Here is a 24,150-nt window from a genome sequence, read left to right as displayed (position 1 = left end):
TTCCTTGTCATTGAGGCCATCAGTCTACTACTTTGTTCTTTGTGCTCACAGACTATTTAGAGCTCTTTACTCTCAAGCTAATATGCTCACACATGGGACCATGGTAGAAAAGACAGGGGGAGTTCAATATGTCTGTGTGGAAGACTAATTCCTCTGACATTCACTTTCTAAATTCTCTAAATCTCTGCTACATTTTAAAGTGTACTTATTGCGTAAGGTTTTTCTTAAAATCTTCTGGGAAAAGGGTTCTTTATTAATTATTATTCGCTGCATCCCCTCTTCTCTGGCTCTTCTATATAGCCCTTTGCTTTATATTTAAAAGTTGATTTAGGATAGTAATAATAAGCATTATTGAGTATCTAAAATATTCCAGAAGTTTTGTAGGCATTATTTTTTAATCTTAAACAGGCATTTGCCCAAAATATGTTTTTTGCAACTCAAGTCCTCCAAAGCATTCTTTTCAAAGAATAGGATTTGGGGAATTAGGTAATTTAGGAACTGCTTCACATTGTATCTTGACTTTCCAATTCCCCAAACACACTCACATATTAAATCATCTGAGGAAATCTACAGTGAAAACAAAACAATGCAAAAGCTATTTTCCCCAGAGTCTCTTATGTTGACTTGATCATGAAACTTTTAGGTTTAAGTGAAACCACTGTGGAAAATGCTGCCTTAAGCCAAATTTGAAAACATTTAATATTATTATTGTTATTGTTATTCTTACTTTACATATAGAACATGAAGGCAATGAAATAAATGATTTGCCCAAATCCATACCACCAATGGGTAGCAGAGCTGAAATTCTGACTCAGAAATCCACTTTGTATTCACTACTTCCACTGTATGCTTTCTTCTTCAAAACATTTTTGAAATTCTATACACTCAAAGAAACTCACATTTACCAATGGATATTGTATGTTCAAGGGGGGAGAATCCTTATTTATCAATTCTTCATAATTCCCCTCGGGAAAACAAATCTTGTTTATATAATAATGAGTATAAAGCATTAACCCTCAACACTGGTTTGCTCTGTGACCATTTTTAACATTAAATTTTAAGACAATTAAAAAAAAATTAAATTTTAAGACAAAATATTTGAAGTGGCAATTCATCCCAGGGCAAGTTTTCAAGAGATGTTGAGAAAGAATTTAGTGAAAAAGCATACTTCAGAGCGTGACATTAGGGAGAAATCTTCACAAAAGAAAAAAGGAAGGCAGGAAGAAAGGAGGGAGGAGGGAGGAAAAAGAACAGGAAAATTAAAGAATTAAATTTGGGGTGAGTGAGATGGCGAGAATAGGATTTGCTGTTCATAAGATCAAAGGACGCACTACCTTGCTTCCAGGAAAATGTTGTGCATAGATGTCTGCATAGAGAAGTCCAAGTGAAATAAGTAAAAATGTTCATGACAGCATTGTTTACAAGAAAAAATTGGAAAACAGCTTATGTCCAAACATAAGGAAGTGTTTAAGTTATGCTATAGAATATGGAGATAGGTTTATATGAACAAATAGGAAATAACTACAAGATGTGTTTTCCTCCATTAAAAAGAGGTCACAGAATAGTATGTATAGCACGATCCCAAATAGTGAAGCAAAAAGGTGAGGAGGCTGAGGTGAAGGAGATTGTGAAGGGCACCTTGCTTGCACGCCTGTGTTTGTTGCTATTTGTGTTTAATAGCCATAGGCACGTAGTCTCAGATTACTTTTCTTATTTAAAAATAATTTTAAGAGATCCATTGGAGAGTGTATGTAACGCAAGTGAACAAAACATCATCTGTATCCAGACAACCCGAATTAAACTGTAGCTCTGCATCCTATTATCTGGGTAACTTATCTTTTCTTAAATTTATTTGAGTCTTCACTTTACCAACATAAAATGGGGATAATTAATATGCGTCTCTCAGGATTCCAAGGCTTATAAAGGTGCCCAGGATAGGGTACTTAGGATTAATAATAGCAAATCACTTTGGAGAATTAGCAGTATATCACATATTTTATTGTGTGTTGTTGTGTATCTTTTGTTTTGTTTATCTGTTCCCGGATGCAAGTCCCTTGAAAAAAGATTTTGTGACTCATACTCTTAAATCTCTGTCTCTTCTACCATATTTACTTACCACTACCTGGTAATATTGTAGGATATTGCAGATGGGGGAAATAAAGTGGAATTATGTAAATTTTGGAGCTGGAAAATATCTTAGTTTACCTAGTCTGATTTCCAATTTTTTCCACTAAGAGAACAATTAGTTGTCATATTAATTAGTCCATTAAATTTGTCAGATTTATAGTGTGCATCCCAAGGTACTTTGTCTCAATGCTAACGGAGGTCTATCCTCCTAGGAAATCTTCCTGCTTAACTCCTTCATTGAACTTCATTTCCTAGTAAACGGGTGATAAGTTTAATATTTTTTTAGAGGCAAGACAAAGTTCTTTATTAGAAAATGTATCAAAACCTCAGCCCCCTGAGCCAGGTACAGAAGAGGAAGCTACTCCAGCACTGGCAAAAGTACCCAGGGAGGTTGCTTCACCAAACATACTTCCTCAGGACCATAATTGGACATTCACGGAGGTCCCAGGAAAAGTCAGACCACTCTTCTCTCCATGGAAGAGGAAGGGAGTCTAGCACTGTTCTTTCCCCAAGGGGCCAGGGTCTCCCAGGAGACATCACATTAAATCATGATGTAAGGATTCACAGTCACAAGGCCTGGCAGGTGATCCTAGGAAGAGGGACCCCATCCCCAGGCCTGAGGGAGCCCAGCTCCAGTCTAGCAGTGAGGAGAGGCCTCCAGCACAGCACTAGATTCGTTCCCTGCGCATAAAGGGGTGATGATAAGTTTAGAACATGGGATATTGGAAAGTGTACAAGTCTGAGAACCTTAAACTTTGGGAAGGCAGAGATTGACCGGAGTGGAGAGAGAGAATATAAAAACAATGGTACAAAAGACAAACCATCTGTTTAGTCATTCTTCACATTTATGTGCATCATGTCACTTAAAATAATGTCTTGTGCTTGCTTTGGTACATATATGTGTTGGATGGCTGTACCGTCTCAAGCAATAAAAGTAAGGAGAGGCAAATTGATGAAAAGACATCCCCTCTTCGCCTTACTTGTATCTAAGTTAATAGAGACCATTGGAATATTATGAAATATTTTTCAATAACGGTATTTCAGAGTTACATTTTTCAAGTTTCCTGTATTTCATCACAAATACATATCCTAACAGAGTAGGTCTTTCATATTTCAGGGCCAGAGAATTAACTCCCTATAAAGCAAATACTTTTACTTGAGGCAACATGCCCTACAGGAATCATAGCCTAAAAGAAATTTTTTTCCTATTATGAAATATTTTCAGTCACACAACGTGTATAGAAAATAACATAATCGGGCAGCCTGGATGGCTCAGCGGTTTAGTGCTGCCTTCAGCCCAGGGCATGATCCTGGAGACCTGGGATCGAGTCCCACGTCTGGCTCCCTGCATACAGCCTGCTTCATCTCTTCCTCTCTCTCGCTCTCTCTGTGTCTCTCATGAATAAATAAATAAGTAAATAAAATCTTAAAAAAAAAAAGAAAAGAAAAAATAACATAATCAACAAGGTGTACCCCTGAAAATTAACAAACAAAACATTACAGATACAAATGTAGCACCTCTCAAATCACTACCCTGGTTTGGACATTTTTCATTCCTTTCCTGTCTTCATACTTTGACTAGAAAGTGTTTGAAAGTATCCAAACTGGGACTACTGGGTGGCTCAGTGGTTGAGCATCTGCCTTTGGCAGCTCAGGGCATAATCCTGGGGTCTGGGGATGGAGTCCCATATTGGACTCCCTGCGAAGAGCCTCCTTTCCCTCTGAACTGTGTATCTGCCTCCTCTCCCTCTCTGTGTCTCTCATGAATAAATAAATAAAATCTTTTTTTAAAAAAGAAATTATCCTAACTACATATAAATTGTATCATTCTTTATATGGCCTTATACAACTTGCTTTATTTGCTTCAAGTTTTGTTTTTGAGGTTTATACATATTGACACTCATAGTTCTGGTTTATTTATTTAAGCTGCTGTTGGTAAAAGTCACTTATAAGAATATATGATAATTTAGTCTCATAATGATGAGAATTTATGTCGTTTTCAGATGACTTGCAAACAACATAGTAATAATATTCTAGTGTCTATATATCTTCTTAGTTCATGGGCATAAATTACATAATTGCCAGTCATAGGATATGTGCATCTTCAACCTTGCTAGATACTACTAAATTATTCTTCAAATTCACTTGCCAGTTTATACTCCTACTCACAGACATAAGAGATTTTCTGAGGTTTGAAAATCCTCACCAATACATAGAAGGGTCCAACTTTATAATTTTAAAAGAGCTAGCTAGTTTTGTTTTTCTTTAAGTATGTATTATGGTAATGAGATGTAGTTTGTTTTTTGTACCATACTTTGCAGATAGCAGAAAGAGATGAAAAGGAGAATTGGACATATTTGGGGTAAAATAAAAAATAATAATGATAAAACTTTGAAAGGCATCTAAGTATAAGAAAATGAGGAAATATTAAACATCCATTTTAAGGACTTTGACATGAGTGGCATTATAAATTCCCTTTGCAATTCAAAGGAATGCTCTAAGATAAAATCCTTTAATGTGTGTGTGTGCTTTATGTGTCGTACACATGTCTCCTGACAATTACAAGTCTCAATACATTATGTAAGACAGATCAATTAACTATGATAAAAGTAATTTATTCTTGTGCTTACTATTTAGAAAACATATTAGAACTTAATATTTTGATACGTTTGGAGTTTTATTCTGAACATTTTTTGTCTTCTAACTTTCAGTAGCTTGTTAGAGGGTTCTTCAATTTCTCATTTTGATCCTTCCTTTCTTGTTTACAGTTACAAAACTCTTCTAATGGTCTATAATCTAAAGAAGGTCAAGAATCAGTATTCCTTTCACTGGACAATTAGAGGTCCATGACTGTGAACTTTCTATTGAATGCCAGACTTCATTCAGGATGTTTTCACTTGGGTTTTTCTCAGGTTAGTATTGATTTCTCTTTTCAGGGCAATATCTTTTCATGTAGTAATGCCTTAAGCAGAACACAGATCCAAGAAGAATTTGAATTTTTATCTGCTGAATACTTATTTTCAAGACTTTTACATATATTGTCCCCTTCCTTCAAATCAAAAGCAGGGCTAAACCATTTTCCCTCGGAATTATATTTCATATTATAGGTTTAGAATTTCAAATAGGTAAGGGATTTGATTGGGGAGAGAAACATAGAGGGAAAGGAGTTGAATAAGCTAAAGAAAGGTCCCTTCTCAACTCCCCAGTGGTTTATATGGTTGCAGACTCTTAAATAATTTGCTATAGCCCAAGTTCTTGTAGGTTGATGCTGTTGATTTGTCAGTGCAAAGATGGGGGGCAGGCACATTACTCAAGCTCACAAAACTAACATATAAAATAAAAATATCAATTTATAGATTTATGGTAAGAAAAAATGACTTTGGAGGGGACCCACCACTCAAATCCTTTGGTCTTTGTACTTTTCCCTGCAGACATGCTACAAGAGAAGTCAAGTTGTCAGATTATATGGTGAACCTGGAAACCCTTTCCTTAAATTAATTATAAGAAGTGTAGATATTAAAAATAAAAATAATAAAGGCTCATGCATGAGAAGAACAAAAATGTCAGGGTTAAGAAAAAATACCTAAGATTCCTAATCATTTTCCCACAGACCATGGAAGATATTCCATCTATTGAAAGAGTTAGAGTTAACATCCCTCCCATAAATAAAACTCCAAATCCAGATATTTTCACTGATGAATGGTACCAGACATCTCAAGAAGACATAATACCAAGCCTATGTATACTCTTCTAAAAAAGTGTAGAGGAGGGAACATTTCCCAACTTATTTTATGAAGTCAGCATTATCATACCAAAACTAAGCATAAATATTACAAAAGAAAACTGCAGACTAACATTCCTCATGGCATAGATGAAAAATTGAATCAAGCAATATGTAAAAATGGTAATATCCCAACCCAGTAGGGTTTATCCCAGGAATGCAAAGCTAGTTTATGTTCAAAAGTCAATCAGTGTATCAACAGATGCATGATAAATGAAACATGGTATAGCCATACAGTGGACTATTAGCAAAAATAGAAATGAAGTATATGCTACCCCGTGGATGAAAATTAAAGATATTATGCCTCATGAAGTAAACCAATCACAAAGGCCACATATTATAAAACTCTACATATATGAAATATCTAGAATAAGCAAAGACATTACACAGAAAATAGATCAGTGGTTGCATGGGGGGTGGTGACATAAGAAAGAGAAAATTGGGAGGGAATGGTAAAAATTATCTAAAATTGGTAATGGTTGTACAAGTCTGAATGTAAAAAACATTCTATTGAATTGTTTGATATATAGGTAAAGCTGTTTAAAAAGTAATGTAATTTATATTAGCAAACTAAAAAAGAAAATCATGCAGTCATTTCAATAGAGGCAGGAAAGCATTTGCCAAGATCTAAAATCCATTCCTCATTAAAAAAAAAAAAATCTTAAGCAAACTAGGAATAGAAAGGAATGTCCTCACTTGATAAAAAGTATGTAGGACAAACTTACAGTTAAGCATCATACTTGTTTTCCCCATACAATCACATTTGTATCAATCATACATGTCAGTGGTCAGAAAGCTGATTAAGGAACTGCAGGTTGTCTGCTTGGGATCTAGATCCAACTGGTGGTAATTTCATAATGAATTTTGAAGAGATGAAAGAGGATTTCTACTTCAAAAATAGACTCTGATATTAATGGTTTCTTAATTACAAACATTTATAATCTAAGTAACATTCTTCTAGCCAATAAATTAAGCAATCTACATTGTCCGACCCAGTATACAGTTTTCCCACTATGTATAATAAAACTATTTTCCACATAAATGAGAATCTGTGCTTTGTAAAAATGCAGTTTTGGGTAAAGTGTTGAAGTTGGAAATGAAGGTGATGCTTGCAACTGCTCTCCAAAGGTGTCCAGCTACTACTCAGCTTGTGTGTTTGGCACTCAGTTATATGGAGGAAGAACTGAGGAATAAAATTTGACATGGATTTAGAAGTAAATGATTTTTACTAGGCAACACCTTTTTTTTTTTTTTTTTTTTTTGGCAACACCTTTTTTTTTATTGTTCTTCTTTTTTGGCTTCTATTTTCTATTATTTATTTGTGCCTCTAGAAAAATTGTGTTTTTCCTGAGCAGTCGGGGGGGGGAGGGGGGGCGGGTAGGGAGCTTGTTTCTTTTTTTGTTTTTATTTCTTAATTTCATGGTCACTACGGAGTGTAATCCATTATGTTCCCTGTTCGGTTGGTTACTTTTCATATATATGCATCATCTTACTCCATATTTCTTGCAGTAAATATACTCATCCTTGTTTTATTTCACTTTTTCCCCTCCAATTTTACTCTATCCCTATTCCAACAATTTATTGTTGATGTTGCTTTATCTTGTCATAGCATGTATTTTTAAACCAGTAAAAGCTGACATCATCCTGTCATGTGAGTTTCAAACACTATTATCCCCAAGCCCAAGCCAGCCCTTTCCAGATGTTGGAGGATGGGGAAAAAGAAGTGGAGACATATACAAAATCTTCCATTTCCTTAAGACAAGAATGCTTCCCAATTTCTGTTTCTAGCCTATTAATTCAGTGTATAGATCATCTTGCTTTCTTGTAGTGCTGACACTTTCTTTACAGCCATACTGAATGTAGGGCAACACTCTGATTTTTTTCATCGCTCCAAAATACCACTGACATAAGGCTATTATTGTAGTAGACAATTACTTCTCTAAAGAAAAGGGTGCTCCCTGTGGAGGCAGATTAGACCAAAGTAAATACTTCTCTATTTCATGCCATTTTGTAAATTGCTTTAATTCCTTATCAAAATAAAGGAAGCATATGAATATGCAGTTAAAAATCTTTCTGTTTCTATTGCTAATGTACAAATCTGTACAGAAGTGTTTAAAAAAAACAAACTGAAAGACTTCCTTCCTCAATTGCTTTTTTAGGGAAAAAAAAGTAGACACAAAAACAAAGATGTCACCATACTAGCATAAATGTGATAATCTCGGAATACACAGTATTAGAGAGAAAGTGGAGCTACAAGAATTCAAACATTGCTGTGGGAAGTTTAAAGTAGCAAATACACTTCAGAAAACAATTAAGAGTTATCTTGTAAGGTTGAGCATTTACATATCCTGTAGTCACATAACCTTATTCCTAAGAATAAAGACTAGAGTTGAACTGTCCAATGCAGAAGCCACTAGCCACCTTACCCTATGTCATTTTGAATTTTAAATAAATAGAATAAAATGCCCCATGGTAATGAGAAGACATGGTTCCAGACCTTGGTCTCTAATATGATTTTCCAACAAAAGGAATCAGGCTCCTTAGAGAAATGACTGATTCTAGAATTGGGGCAGGAAATATATACGATGAACCTGGAACACACACTGTCTCTCTTTCTGATGGAGGTGTGTCAGAGATACAGGAAACAACTGATGGCCAAAGCTGGAATAAGGAGCAACGCACAAAATTAGATTATTTCCCAACGTAGAAAAAAGTATGCATATGAGTTCATACTGATATATACTATTTATTGAATATGAGAGCATATGGAAGAGAAAAGACAAATCTCCCTTGTAGAATTCCAAAGAATTCCCACTCTGTAAGTGTAGGCTACACATAGTGACTTCATTCCAAAAAGTACAGCATGGAAAGGAAGTGCAGGGAGGCAGAGTAAAGAGTAAATCTTACAGACGATGATCAAGGTGATCAAGGTCAACGGGAGCAGTGGGTGGTAAGTCGTGTTGATAGTTATTTGTAGTATGTACCCTTGATATGATATGATAAAAAATGGCACTCTTCCTCTGTTGTCTTCCTCCCCCAAACCCATGACTCCAGTGTAATTATGAGGAAAACACCAGAAAATCCCAATAGCAGGACACTATACAAAATGCATGACCAGTACTCCTCAAAATTGGCCAGGTCATCAGAAACAATGTCTTCTATTTCCAACATCTTACATCAGTATTGTGCATTTGCTAATAATTACTGAACCAATATTGATTGTTAACTGAAGTCCATACCCTATTAATATTCACCTATATTATAATTTAGGTGCTATTCTAATCTAAAGTCCTATTCCTGTTCTAGGATGCCATCCAGGATACCACATTAAATTTAGTCATCATGTTTCCTTGGGCACTTTGTGACTGTGTCAGTTTGGGGGACTTGGAAATAGAACACATTGGGTGAGAGACATAGGGGAACTCTCTGTGCTACCTTTATAATTTTTCTGTAAATCTAAAACTGTTCTAAAAACTTCAGTTGTTTTTTTTTTTTAAGAAGAGATACGATCAGAGAAGCAAAACACCAGTAAAGAAATATGAGGAAACTCTATGGCATGGACTATCCTCTTTTTCCATTCATCTTTGCATCAAAATAAATTTTTTCAACACTCCATACGTTGATTTTTCTTAGAAATTAAATGCATAAAATCAATTATGTAAAAATTTTAAATTAAATAAAAATTAATTTTCTCAGTTGCACCAGCCATATTGTAGGTACTCAAAGATCCATGTGGGTATTGGCTGTGACATTGGACATCATAGATGTGGAGCGTTCTCCATCATTACAGAAAGTCTATTAGATGGTGCTGCTCTGTAGACACTCTTACAAATGTGCATCGGTAGATATACATAAGCATGTTTACAGAAGCATTGTTCATGATTTGTTTAAAGTGTAAAAACAAAACAAAACAATTCCCATCAACAGAAGAATGGATAAATAAATTATGACATATTCATAAAGTGGAATCCTATCCAACAGTGAAAATTAATGGATTATAAGTTCATATGTCAACGTGAATGAATCTTTAAAATGTTGAGTGAAAGAGGCAATTTTAAAAAGTCACATATATTATGAATCATTTTTAAAAATTCAGAAACTCCAAAACCAAATCATGCATTGCTTAGAGATACATTTGTATCTGGTAAAATTATAAGGAGAAGCAAGAGAATGATTACAAAATTCAGTCCAATCTGAAATGGAGGACAAAGGAGACATTTAACTGGGAGAAATATTTGGAGCTTCAGTGGCACTGGTAAAAATGTTTTTGCTCAGTTTGGGTGGTGGTTCCAGATTTGTTTGTTTTATTATTATGCTTCGCAATCTTCATTTTTATTTCATAAGATTTTTTGACAATATCATCTTCTCTGTCAAAGCCTTATCTGATTTCTCCTTTTGCTACATATCACTTACCAATTCTCTCTATTATGGATTTCTCATTCCCATTATCAAGTGTTGCTCCACTAGAGCAGTTGAAATTAAAACTGGCTATCATGGGTTTTACTATTTGTCTGCTGACCCTTAAACAGTTTTCGTGCTTCCAAATCTGCATTACTACATTTTAGTCTGGATTTGTAGCCTAATTTAGCACTTCAAAACTCAAAATGAATATTAATATATGCTTCTCAATTCAAGGGACATTATCTTGCAAGTCAAATGAGCAAGGCCAATTCAGACAATCTATTGTTTAATCTTGTGTCATCCAAATATTGACTGTTCTTATAATGGAGCATCATTACCTAGTGGAATCAACAGCACTTGAAATGCACGAAATGTTTCTGAACTCACTTAGTAGCCTTTATTAATATTCTTCCATAAAATGCTGTTGACACTGTTTCATTCATATTTCAAAATCCTCTCCTTGATTTACTTAACTAAATCTCTACCCACTCTTTCCAACACTTTATTAATTACTAACTTCCTTTTATATCCTGCTAGGGTTTTAAAACTAATAGGTGGGAAAGCCTATTTGGAATTATGTTTTTAGTTATTTCCCATGCTGCTTTTCTGAATTACTATATTCCTCATATTCATATTTTAAAACAAATTATATGTTTAACCACAACAGATGGATATTCTGGTTATTTTTAATGATACATAAATTTTTGAATTAGCCTATTTTATTTTTAATTATAATGTTTAAAAGTGCTCTACTGTTCAGAAATTAGATATAAAGAAAAACCAAATCAGGTTAATAGAAAAATAGGCAGTCTTTTCCAGTTAGCTAAACATTTCTCACAAAGTAAATTAGAGAGTAAAACTCCATAGTCTAAAGGTATAACCAAAGCTTTCCACTGCGATCATTGTTCCATTGTCTTATAGGTATGCCCTGAAGTATGTGCTGACTCCAGTAAAAATTGTAAATATCTATTTTCTTTTTTCAAGGATTTTATTTATTTGAGAGAGAGAGAGAGAGAGAGCACAAGGGTAAGGGCAGGCAGAGAGAGAGAGGCAGAAGTAGGCTCCCCACTGAACAGGGAGCCCAATGTGGGACTCGATCCCAGGACCTCAGGATCATGACCTGAGCTAAAGGCAGATGCTTCACCAACTGAGCCATCCAGGGACTCCAGTAGATACCTGTTTTCGAAATAAGAGAAAAGAAAATATTTTGGTTAAGAAATTATGTACAGCTGACCCTTGAATAACGTGGGGTTGTTAAGGGCCCCGACCCCCCTCTAGGAGGCAGTCAAAAACCCACATAAAACTTTTCACTCCCTAAAATCTTAACTACTAACAGTTGTTGACTGTTGACTGGAAGCCTTACCAATAACATAAGCAGTTGATTAAAATACATTTTGTTTTGTATATGTATTATAATCTATATTCTTACAATCAAGCAAGCTAGAGAAGAGAAATGTTAACAACAAAATCATAAGGAAGAGAACATACATTTACAGTACTTACTGCATTGATGGGAAAAACATCCACGTGTAGGTGGGCCATGCAGGTCAAGCCCCAGCTGTTCAATGGTGGACTGTAACCCATACCCACTTTTTAAGGCTCCTGTTAGGGATGAAAACCAGCCTCATTTCCACTTTCACAACATTAAGAGAGTAAGAAAGTGAAAACTCACGGTGTTGTAAACGAGTAGTGAAAGTTAACTAAATCTATAATAAATCTCCCTCAATGACAAGGCCAAGAGAACTGGACAGAACACCTGTGAGCCCCCTCTGCTGTGCCCCACCCACCCCAAAATAAGTAGAAATGTTCCTTGGTCATTCCCATTGTCTGGGCCTTGAAGCAATCAGAAAATGGCTCCCAATCCTGCAAAGGTCCAAGGTTGTTGCCTAAGACATACAGTTACCTGCCAGTAATCCATTCCCTGTATCCAGCTGGAAACTCCCCAATTCCAGTAAACGGATCTGCAGAAAGTGGAAGGAATTGGCAGTGGCAGGATTGAGAGCTGTGATTTCTGCAAGCAGGGGTGGCATGTGGGGCAATCCTAGAAACAAGAGCCTTAGCTGCCATGTTTATTGAGAACAGGGCCTTTCTATCATCCGATTCATTTATATTTGTAAAGAACCAAGTATTTTGTGACTTTTTTAAAGATTGTATTTATTTATTCATGAGAGACACAGAAAGAGAGGCAGAGACATAGGCAGAGGGAGAAGCAGGTTCCAGCCAGGGAGCCCAATTTGGGACTCCAGGATCATACCCTGAGCCAAAGGCAGATGCTCAACCACTGAGCCACCCAGGTATCCCAAGAGCCAAGTATTTTGGAAGAAGTGTCCACACCAGATGAAAGCAAATAGGCATCTAATAAAATGGACTGCCTACACAGCCATGTCCCTGCCACCTCTGCCCCGGCCCCACCCTGGCCCTAACAGCATTCACTTCTCCCCTCATCTGCATGGTAACAATGACTTGATACTATATGAGTCCAGTTCATGGACCATCGCTGATTGGACCATGGGTGAAAAATAGTTGGGCCAATGAACTTCTTCCCTAGGCCAATTGGACTTGGGAATACAATTTCAGATCATCAGAAGGTCACAGAAGAGACATTCTTTGAGAGCTAATGACCGCTGTTTTACAGCTTCAGTAGCAGAATTGAGCATAGGAGGGGAGGCTAGCCCTGAAAGGAAAGGAGGAGGAAACGGGAGGGGAGGAGAGGAGGAGAAGGAGAGTGGGAGGAAGAGGGAGGAAGAGGAGGATGAAGAAGAAGAGGAGAAGGAGGACGGGTGATGGAAGGCAAAGGCAAGAGCAGAGAGGAGACAAAAGCCCCAGTGACATTCTATCCCTGGCGCAATTGTTCCTGCTGCGCATTCGTTTCCAAGATACACTTTCGTATATTCACACTAATCTTTGTTTTACTCTAACTTAAGCCACCTACATGAATTTGTGCTGTGAATCCAGTACAATTCGAGGAAGAGGGCAGTGCTTGTTATAGAGAGAGAATTTAATTATTCTTTACACCACAACTTGCCGAAGTGCTACAAATAGACAAAGGAGCTTTAACCTACTCCAGAATATACAAATATTCTCATGTCACAAAGAGTGGAATGCGCTGCTCACAGCTCTGCTCGCAGGGAGGATTGGCTCTCCGAGCTGTGTTCAAAGCCACCTTTGAATGTGGCTGTCATGTAGCTGCCAGCCATTTTCAGCTTTCACACACACCACCCAGACTCCTTCATAAACCAAACGGGCTTTTTCCTCCTTCTGCCTCCACTTACACAGGACCTGCCATATGCCCATGGGAGTGGGCCCCAAAAGGGCTGGGGTGTGTTCCTGGTACAGGTGTCTAGGAGACCTGTTTTTTCAGCTTGCTCATGTCCTCTGGCCCTTTAGGGACTCTTCCAGATGTACTTTCCCATCTTGTGATCGCCTGCTACTAGGCTCGCCAGACTTTCTGACTCTGCTGATCCAACATAATGCAGCTCTCAATGAACAGTTCTAGATACAGTAGTCATTTGATGCCGCGTGATCAAGTTTTCAGTCTCCACCAGGGCTCAGTAACATGCCAGGAAGCGTCTCTAAAGTGACATAACTCTTTGCTACATGGCCCTGCTTCAAATTCCAGGGACTGTGTTAGTATTTTCTCACTGGGGCTTACCATGAAATTCACATTGAATCTTTCCCTACCATTAACACCCATAGTATCACAGGATCCGCTGGATCATATGACGCGAATGCCAGGGCCCTCAACCTTCCACAGAGCCCTTTCCTGGTGCAGTGCCAGCCAACGCCAACACCTTCTATGTCATGCAGTGTTAGAGAAGGAGCAACATTCCTGGTACTCTTGTGTCTCCTGGCAAGGGTACACCCCATCTCTTGCTCCTTGATGAAGTATTAAATTCATGTTCCAAGAAAGAACCGCTAAGTGAATGATGTTAGCTATCTAGTTTTACATTCTGGCCCCCCTTTTCATGCACCTGAGCTGGTAGGCAATACGTTGATAACTGGTGCAGAGATCTAGTGATATGATTTCAAGGAGATCTGTGGAGGTCATTCATCTCCCCAAATGTCTCCATATTGTGCAAAACATCTCTCATAGAGTGTGCCTTCTACTTCATGACCATGTCTATTGGGGCTTTCTTCAATGTAGATGATTCTGAAATCTGAATCTCTAGACTCGGTCTTGTCCAAGTTAACCCACTGGCCCTCAACTTTCTCTCCTGTCCTAGTTCTTTCCTCCAACCCTGTCCTGCTTCTCAGGATGGGAAAATCAAATGGAAGGCAGCATGGCATTTTGGAAACAGCAGCAGAATCCAAAACAGTCTTCACCAATGTAAGATTACATTTGAGGCTAGCTTGGAGGAAAGAATGAATTGAATATCTAGAACCAGAGTAAGGTAGGTCCAGGCAGCGGAAAGAAAAAAGGAAAGGTACAGGATGATGAGATGTGGCATGTGTGAGGAAGAGGAGTGATCCAGTGTGATCTGACAAGCCTTATAATTCTCCAGGTGGATCAGGGCGGGGGGGGGGGGGTATTTTTGTTGTATTTTTAAAAATATCTCAAAGCCATTTCAAGGAATACAAGCTAAGAGCCATAGAAAAATGGAATATTGTATTTTATATTTGGACTCATCACTGTAGGGAAAAGAAAAGATGGTTATTTCCCAGGTCATATATACAACATGTCAGTTAATAATTTCTCATTGGACATGCACCCTTTTTCTCAGTAGCCCCTCAATGTTGCTCCACATCAAATTCATTGATGACTATCACCTTAGTGCTTTTCCCACCACATTAATGACTCCAAACCTATAATTTTCTGGCTTTCACTTCTTTTTTAATTCTTTTTCTTCAGGTTCCGTCTTTCCCTAGTCAATTGCTTTCCATTTATCTTGATTAAACCTCACTCTATTGATTTTTGTCCTTTCTCAAACTTCTCAGAAACCTGCTGTATATTAATTCTGTTTTCTGTGGTATTAACTCTCCCTCCTGGCACCGGGTTACGTTTAGGGAAGCTCTAAAATCCAACAACATTGGGTAACCTCCTTTTCAAATTTTGGATGCAATTTTTAATTCTAATAGGATGAGAAAATATATTTTACATTAGGAGGGGATTGTTCAAATAATTCACTCTTGCTTTACTGTAGAAAATTATAACACTAAAGAGGCATCTACTAAAAAGCTAAACTTTAATATATGCCTTCCTTTACAATCTTTACAAATGCCTTCTCTTTAAAATAAAGAGATAAGTGCATATCCCAATATCAAGGATACTGACTATTTTGAGCATTAAGATAATAAGCAGAATACAAATAATATATAATTACTTTTATTTTGCTGTGTATCAAATATTATGCATTCATTCATTCATTTAATTTTCATGAGAGTCCTAAGAATGCACACCTAAGTAATTTATTCAATGCGATGCAGCAAGGTGGGATTTGAACCCACATATTTCTGACTCCTCCTACTGTGATAGAATGCCCCACTTTTAATTTATTCATGCAACTTAATAACTTATTTTCTGAGAGTCTGCTATTTTCCACGCACACTGCTGGACACTGAAGATACAGTGATGAATAGATAATTTTCAGCTCTCATACATCTTGTCTGTGACTTAGACAAGTCTCTCTCTTAGGTTCATCTATATACATTACTGAACATAAAATGAAACCACTAGACAAAAAAAAAAAAAAGAAAGAAAGAAAGAAAAGAAAGAAAGAAAGAAAGAAAGAAAGAAAGAAAGAAAGAAAGAAAGAAAGAAAGAAGAAAGAAAGAAACCACTAGACACGAGCTCCTTCAGTGGACCTCCCTGTACCTCAAAATGTGTTCATACCCGCCCATCTTTCCTTCTCTCCATTTCACTTCAGAGGGAGAAATGTCCATCCTATTCTCTTGGATCTACTGCCAGTGGCCAAAGCTGTGGTTTTGATCCCATGCACTTCCAACATTTCTGGAAACTGTTTTCCCTTAGTTATCACAAGACTCTCTCATCTTCAATCTCTCTCTCTCAACCAATTATTTCTTTTGGTCGAAATTCTCCAAAAAAATAATTGTTAATTTTTTTGGTCTTATTTCTTAAGCAACCACTTTCATTTTTGTCCTCAGCAATAACTTTAACAGCTTTTAGACTTGTTTTGACACTTTCGTGCATCCTATTCACTCTACAAACAAATGTGGTGTATCTTTTGCCTCCCCATTTTCCCACTTGAAGGTAAGAAGAAATAAATATTAAGTGCCCTAATCCCTCCCTCTACAGTATGATCCTTCTGAGGAATGTGTTTTGCTTGGCTCTGCAGGGTTTCCCTGGGAGATGTGGCTGTGGTCACACTTGGTGATGGCGTGCTATTTGCTGGCTGCATCCATCGCTGTCACATCTTGTTCCCCTACCAGCACACAGGTACTTCATCCACTCAGGTCCTCATCTCAGGTTTGCTCAGAGAACCCAAATTAAGAAAAGAGACCCTTTCAAACCAAGTCCTTTTTATTCTAATTCTTTACGCTCTTTCCAAATCTTTCTTCATATGTTCTCTGAAACTGTTTTGTTTTAAGCACTTCTCTTCTGGCTCCTGTGTGAACTTGTCTTGCTGCCTCTACCACCTTCTCCCTCTAAACCATCCCTTACACACTTTGAGTACAACCTTTCCTAAAATGTATACCTGCTCATGTCACTTCTCTGCTTAAAAACTTTTGAGGTCTTTTTTATTGTCCACAGAATGAAGTTAATGTCATTGATGTGGACTATTAAGCCCTTTTTAAATGCACACCAACCTACATTTTTGGTCTTATAACCTGCCATACTGCCCATGGTCCAGCCACATCAAATTAGTTATGCCTTCCCTAAACACGCACGATTTATTTTCATAACCCTTGTCTTTGCACACAGTTTCTTCTTCGTGGTGTGTCCCTCTTCTCTTTCCCTCTCTCCCTCACCTAGAAACACATTCATTCTTCAAGACTCCACCCAGATGCATCTAGAAAACATTCTTAGTTTTCCTAAACATGGCTATATTTCCAACGGGATGGTGTAGCACTCTGTTCAGATCTCTATCCCATGACCTACTTTCTATTGAAATTTGTGTTCACACATCTGTCTCTGTCACTAGCCGGTAAGTTCTCCCAGGTCGAGACCACCGTTTACCAATCTTGTTTCTGAATGCTAGCAACAATACCTAGCAATAAGTATCTGGATAAATGAATGAATGATAGAAACTATAGGGGCAGCCCTGGTGGCTTGGTGGTTTGGCACCATCTTTGGCCCAGGGTGTGATCCTGGAGACCCGGGATCAAGTCCCATGTCAGGTTCCCTGCATGGAGCCTGCTTCTCCCCCTGCCTGTGTCTCTGCCTCGCTCTCTCTCAATCTCTATCTGTCATGAATAAATAAATAAAATTAAAAAAAAAAAGAAAAGAAACTACAGTTAACTGATGTGAAAGGAAAGAAGCAAGTGGGATGACTCTAGGCTTTTCACTCTCCAGTTTCCTCCACCCCCCTCCTCTACCAGAACCACCACATATAAACTATAATTACTGAAGTATATTTAATTTTAAAGCAAGTCTCAGGTACAGCATAATTTTTGAAACAAGAAGTCCGTTCCAGCCCTAATAATATCTCTCAGACTACCACTCCAACACATGAAAATCTTTTATTAAAGATACAAACCTTTCATTTCAACACTAAAGAAAAAAATGCTAAAGTTCAAATGACTTGGGAGTTAACATGTTTATGCAAATTAGTTTTATTGCTAAAGTAAATTGTATCAAATTTTGATATGAGTAGAGGACTAACAACCAAGAAGGCAATGAGTCTCTGAAGAAGTGGGGCTACTGGTGCCCTGAATCCATTCCTTTGTACTGAGACAAATGAAATTTATGCACAGAAGTGTTATATTGTGTATTTCCACGTGTTCTACTAAATTGCAGATTCTTTCTTCTTCTACCACCAAAATGTGTCTATCAATGTCCCATTTCCTGAGGACCCTGCTCTGAACTTGTCTAGGCCGGCAAATATATGACCTCTTTTATAGTATTTCATTTACCTCAATTAAATATTTACTGAGTGTTGATTATATGCTCAGCATAGAGGGATGCTATATCTAATATTTCACAGTATATACAAGCCCAGTTTTTCCAACACTCTAAGTGGGCATTCATTGCCTCCAGGAAGAGTTGTTACGGTCAAGCCAGTTTAAGAGAGCCAATGCCACTCTTCATATAATAAAAATGATTTGAAAGAATGTGTCATTTAACAGAGAGAATATTTCCCTTTCCTGTACCTTAACCCATCCTCTGTTCCTTTTTTTTTTTTTAAAGACTTTATTTATGTATTTTGTTGTGCCCAAGATTGCGAATCCGAGAAACCACCAAGGAGCCGACACCAATGCAAACACACGAGGGTTTATTTACAAGCTCAAGCTTGGGTCCAAGTATACTCCATACAGCAGAGCAGAGGCTTGGACCCCGAGACTAAGAAGCACAGCAGGGTTATAGGGGCCAGTGGCCAATGAGATTGTAACATACGCAGAAAGTTGCACAGTCATGTTGGTCCACACGCAGGTGGCCAATTGAATTACGATTTACCTTATAGTGACCATTTGAACTAGCCTATTATTCTGGTTAGAATTGGCGCACAGGTTTGGCGGGCAAAAGAGGGGTTCTCATTCCTTGGCTGGTTAAAGGTCAGAGGTCCCGCATTCCTAAGTGTGCTGGTTTCTGATAAGGGTGTGCTTAATAGCTAAACTCGGGTGAGGGAGTGCCTTAAACTACAGGCAGGTGGTGTGGGGGGTTTTACATGAGATGGCAGGGGTAGCACAAAATGGAGTTAGTCCTGCTCTGCTTGTCCAGGGGTAGGGGATTTTTGTTAGATTTCCTGGGTCCCACATTTCCCCCTTTTTCAGAGGATCCTTTGCAGGACCCAATCATGGGTCCTGGGCCCCTGTTGACAAAGGCAATGGTCTTAATTTTTCTCGGCCTCCACATATTTAAGAGAGAGAGAAAGTGAGTGAGATTGAGGAAGAGAGCATGAGAGAGGGAGGGGCGGAGGGAGAGGGAAAAGCAGAGTTCCCAGCAGGGAGCCCAACTCAGGGTTGGATCCTGGGGACTCCAGGATCATGACCTGAGCAGAAAGCAGATGTTAATCAATAGAGCCACCCAGGCATTCCACCCACTCTCCTCTCCTTAGACCTCAAAGCTTCTGTACTGAGGATGAGGGAAAAGTAACTGAAGACCCAAATAAGTATAAATATTCAAGAGAAGAAGGCTTGAAAGAAAGAAAATCCCCCTGTTCTCAACAAACCCCATCCACATACATGCAGTCCTGTAGTGTTAAGATTGTTAGAGAAATATAGCAGCATGGCCAGAGCCAGCCTCCAGGGCGTCCCCTGACCTAGTGTGGAGTAGAAAATCAAACAAATTTTCCTGAGTCCCAGGGAAGATCAAGGAATTATCAGACGTTGAGCCACACTGAGAATGTCCTGAACTCTGCATGACATAGCTACAACCTGTGTGGTCTGATGAGATGGGACAGAGCCAGCCTGCACAGGTAATAACCAGTTTTCACACTCATCAATCGCCCAAGATCTGTGGGCCACCTCAGGAATGGGGATGCCCAGAATTGAGGACATCTTCAATTATCTGAGGTCAAATTTTTACCAAACAGAAGAATGAAGGCAAAGATAAAGAACTTTGATTTATAGCAAATGAAAGATACATTTCTTGTAAAACTGAAGTTGTGATCTAGCATTTATGCCAATACGTCAGCACTTACCTAAAGCAGTGAATGACTCTAAAAACAGAGTGAATTATAGGGTGCCTTCCTTAAAAAGAGTCTATGGAAGGAGAATGGACTTTAGACCCAGACTTTAGACACAGCTTGCATGTCCCCAGCTAGGGCTATGTGTTTATATTGCCTGGCTCGCTTTTGTCAGCTATAGAATGAAAATAATGTTTTAGAATTAAACAAGGGGTGGAAGTTAAAATCCTGGATACATGTTATGAGCTCAGTAGATGCTATTTCCTTTATTTCTACAAAAACTATTTTTTTCTTTTTTTTCTATTTTTTCTTAATTTAGAGGCCATATTTATATAAAAGAAAGAATAATCATGCCAAGATATAATGACTCAATCCTCTAATTACTTAGAAAGCATGACTGCGGACTTCTGTTACAGTAGGAAGAAGGTGACATTCTGCTGAATGTGTAGCGACAACTTTTTCCCTCCTACCAAATTCCACAATGCTGATTTCACCTGCTCCTAGATTTCTTAGATGTTTGGATCAGAGTTTAACCTAAGTGAACTCTGGTTGTAGTGGCCACACAGAGCTCATCTGTAAACTTGAGGTATTGTCTGATCACAATATAATAGAAGGAAGCTTTTTTTTTTAAGATTTTATTTATTTATTCTTGAGAAACACAGGGAGAAGCAGAGGGAGAAACAGAGGGAGAAACAGAGGGAGAAGCAGAGGGAGAAGCAGGCTCCCTATGGGGGGCCCAATGCCAAACTCCATCCCAGGACCCTGGGATGACGCCCTGAGCCAAAGGCAGATGCTCAACCACTGAGCCATCCAGGTGCCCCAGAAGGAAGCTTTTTTATTTTTGCTCACAGTGGTAAGATTTTGTGCAACTGAATTTGAATCGTAAAGTCCATTTCAAGCACACCCTCTTTAAGCACTGGTCTCTGCAGATGAAAGGAGTAAAATGAGGTTTCTAATTTACAGTGAGTGTTATGATGCACAAGGTAGCCATAGCTTTCGGGGAAGGAAAGTGAGGACTTGACACAGCAATTTAGAATTTTTATAGTTAGTATCATTTTCTTGTTAGTGGGTCCATTGACAATCATAATATCAGGGCATAAAAGTTGGTGTTAACTTTACTTTGCTATTCCCAAATTTTCACCTTATTTTTTTTCTAGTTCAAACAATCATTGACAATTATAGCTGAAGTGGATTGTAGAGATCAGTCAACCCACAGACAGCAGTGTGGCAGTTTCTAGGCAGAAGTTCATGTACAGGTGGTTTAATTTTCTCTCCTCAAAATGTTTCCTCCTCCTTTTCTTCTTTTTTCTTTCTTCCTTCCTTCCTTTGTTTTTTTTTTTTTTTGTTACTGTTCATTTCTATTTTTCTCTTTTTTAATATCAAAGTATGACTTAGATACAGGAAAGTGCCAAAAGCTTAAGTTTTTTAAAGATTTTATTTATTCATGAGAGACAGACAGAGAGAGAGAGAGAGAGAGGCAAAGACACAGGCAGAGGGAGAAGCAGGCTCCATGCAACGAGCCGAAATGGGACTTGATCCCAGGACCCCAGGATCATGCCCCAGGCCGAAGACAAGCACTAAACCGCTGAGCCACTCCCACATTTCAATCAAAATACTGAACATTTTTACAGTTTCTTGTAGCCCTCTTATAATCAAAACAATCCAAAATAGCCACTATTCTGATATCTGTACCCACAGATTAATTTTTGTTTGCTTAATTTTAAATCTTGCATAGACGGAATCCTATTGTATGCCATCTTTTGTGTGCATGAATACAGCTGCTATGAATAATCTTGTACATGTCTGTTGGCAGACATGTGCATCCATTTATGTGTATTTATCCAGGAATTAAATTACTAGGTCACAAGTCATAAATATTTTATATATATGCTTACATCTGCCAGTTTTCTGAAATGATTGAATTGGTTTATATATTCAGCAGCAATGTATGAGTTCTAGGTGCTCCACATCCTCACCAATACTTGGTAAAATGTTTTCAATGAATTTTAATTTGAATTTATCTAAGGTCTATGTGAATCTTCCTCAGTCTGTATGCCTCCCCCTGTTTCCCATCCAGACTTTAAGTTCAAGGCCCTTGAAGGCCGTTAGCCAAATAACAACTAATCTCATCCAATTCCTCATTTACCAGATGAAGAAAACTGGCCCCAGTAAGTCTACCTCGGTAACCCTGCATCATATAATTAGTAACAAATTTTGAATTAGATCTCAGATTGACTGGACTTCTAGCCCAAGCCTCTTTCCACTGCATGGCACTGCCACCCACTGCTACTCAGTCCCCCTTTTGACTCTTATCCCCAATTGCTAAATCCTCTTTCAGATAATTTTATGAAAGAAAAGGCACTTTTGATGATGGGCCTCGCTTGGCACCATATTGTTGGCCTGTATCACAACACTTTCTCTTGCTTCTCTTCTTGAACAATAAATGGAAAGCATAACTTCAATTATGTTTCAGAGAAGGTAGCATGCAGTAGTTAAAAAAAAAAGACTGGAATAGGAATCATCAGTTGACCACCTGCTAGATTTTACAATCATATTGAAGGAAAGAAGAGCCTACTAATAATGGAAATAGGTCTTTCTTATCCTGCCTCCAGGGCTCTATTACCACATTCACAAAATCTTTAGGGAAAAAGGGTAGTGGCTTACTGGCAAGTATTTCTTCCTCATCCCCACCTAATTCATATGGTATAAACACTCTCCTAAAAGCAGAGAGGGATATAAACAAAGTTATATGAAGAAACATGATGTGATTTGAATTAGGCAAAGACTATTAAAGAAGTTTGAAAAGTAACCAAAGACACTGACAATGTCTATTGTTTTCCTCAGTTTCTTTACATATGAAACGAGGAGTTAGCTGAATTATTTTTAAGATTGCCATTGGCTTGGTAGTTCTGTGAATGGATTAACCATAAACATAATTTATATGATGGAGGGAAAACATAAAGCAAGACCAGGGTTTATTTATGAGGATCTTGCTTGAGAAACAGACTTAATTATGTAAACTGGAGACAAGTGTCATCTGATGAGCTGGCATTTCCATTAATTGGTCATTGACATGAACTTGTCTTATTATTATGTCATCATCCATCATTCTCCTTCTCCCGCCTCACCTGCCTTCCAACTGTATTTGATTAAACAAATTTACGTTTAGTATTTGACAAAGAAATACTTTCTTTTCTTATACAGTCACACTGTATCAAAGTGATATATTCCTTACTGGTTTATCTGAGAAATATGTGATCAATTATTATGCTGTACAAGAGCAAAAATCTGAAAGCAATAAATCTATCTCAAATGAACAATATAAAATTGTATTTATAGAACCTGAAATGAAATTAACATTAGTCATCTTTTCACCAAATGATCTGAAGCATACTTCTTGTTCCAGAATGATCTGAAGCAATAGAATAAAAACTCAGAACTTTTGGGATTTCTCATGTCTAAAAAATAAATAAATAAAATAAATAAGGCCTGTGAAAAAGCTAGATTAAAATTACCAGGGAGTGTTTTGATTTGTTTTGACAGTTTGGGAACTCCAGTGATAAGACATTCAGTACCTCACTTAGGAATCACCTTTTCCCCTTGTCATACAAGGATTCATGTTTTCTTTAATTAGAAATTGATTAGAAGCCTAATAAAGCTTGATGAGTGGTTACACTAAAAATCCCTTTGCAAAAGGCTGAACTCTATCTACTTGCACAATTTCTTTCCTTGTGCTCACTCCATGTCCTCAATCCATGTCTGAAAAGAGGTTGGAGAGAAATTCAACTTATTTTTCTTTGTATAGTTTCTCACTAAATTTTTAATTACTTAGGAGCTGTTCTAATGGGTAGGTCAGAGTAACCGAAAAAGTGTAAATAATCTTTTTTTGTACAGAGTGAGATGAATAAATTTAAAGATTTGCTTGAAGTTTCTAGAGATTTGCAGAAGCAAAGATTTGCAGGAGGAGCACAGGCTTCGTTGAGAGAAATACTTTAGTTTACACCAACAGGAAGTGGTTTGTGATTCACTAAGACCAAAATCTCTAACTGTCCCCTTAAGGACAAATATATGCCTATTTGAGTCAGAAATGCAGATTCT

The 24,150-nt window shown here is 37.7% G+C and overlaps 2 long non-coding RNA genes across 5 annotated transcripts in view; one reads left to right on the top strand and one right to left on the bottom strand.

Moving 5' to 3' along the window:
- Positions 1-24,150, top strand: part of LOC140605304 (uncharacterized) — a 101,616-nt gene that overhangs the window by 32,066 nt on the left and 45,400 nt on the right. Inside the window, exon 3 of the long non-coding RNA XR_012008007.1 lies at positions 4,896-5,039. This is a non-coding gene — a long non-coding RNA (uncharacterized lncRNA). The remainder of the gene's footprint in view (positions 1-4,895; positions 5,040-24,150) is intronic.
- Positions 11,279-24,150, bottom strand: part of LOC140605303 (uncharacterized) — a 122,093-nt gene continuing 109,221 nt past the window's right edge. For 2 of the 4 annotated variants that reach the window (XR_012007998.1, XR_012007997.1), the window contains 2 exons: positions 11,813-11,911; positions 11,279-11,485 (listed from right to left, as the gene is read on the bottom strand). This is a non-coding gene — a long non-coding RNA (uncharacterized lncRNA). Of the gene's footprint in view, positions 11,486-11,812; positions 11,912-12,212; positions 12,271-24,150 lie in introns of all 4 variants that reach the window. The other 2 variants (XR_012008002.1, XR_012008004.1) reach the window with 2 other exon arrangements.

This window comes from Canis lupus, chromosome 15 (genome assembly GCF_048164855.1).
Source record: "Canis lupus baileyi chromosome 15, mCanLup2.hap1, whole genome shotgun sequence".
Lineage (NCBI taxonomy): Eukaryota > Metazoa > Chordata > Mammalia > Carnivora > Canidae > Canis > Canis lupus.
This window is presented reverse-complemented; position numbering and strand designations above follow the sequence as displayed.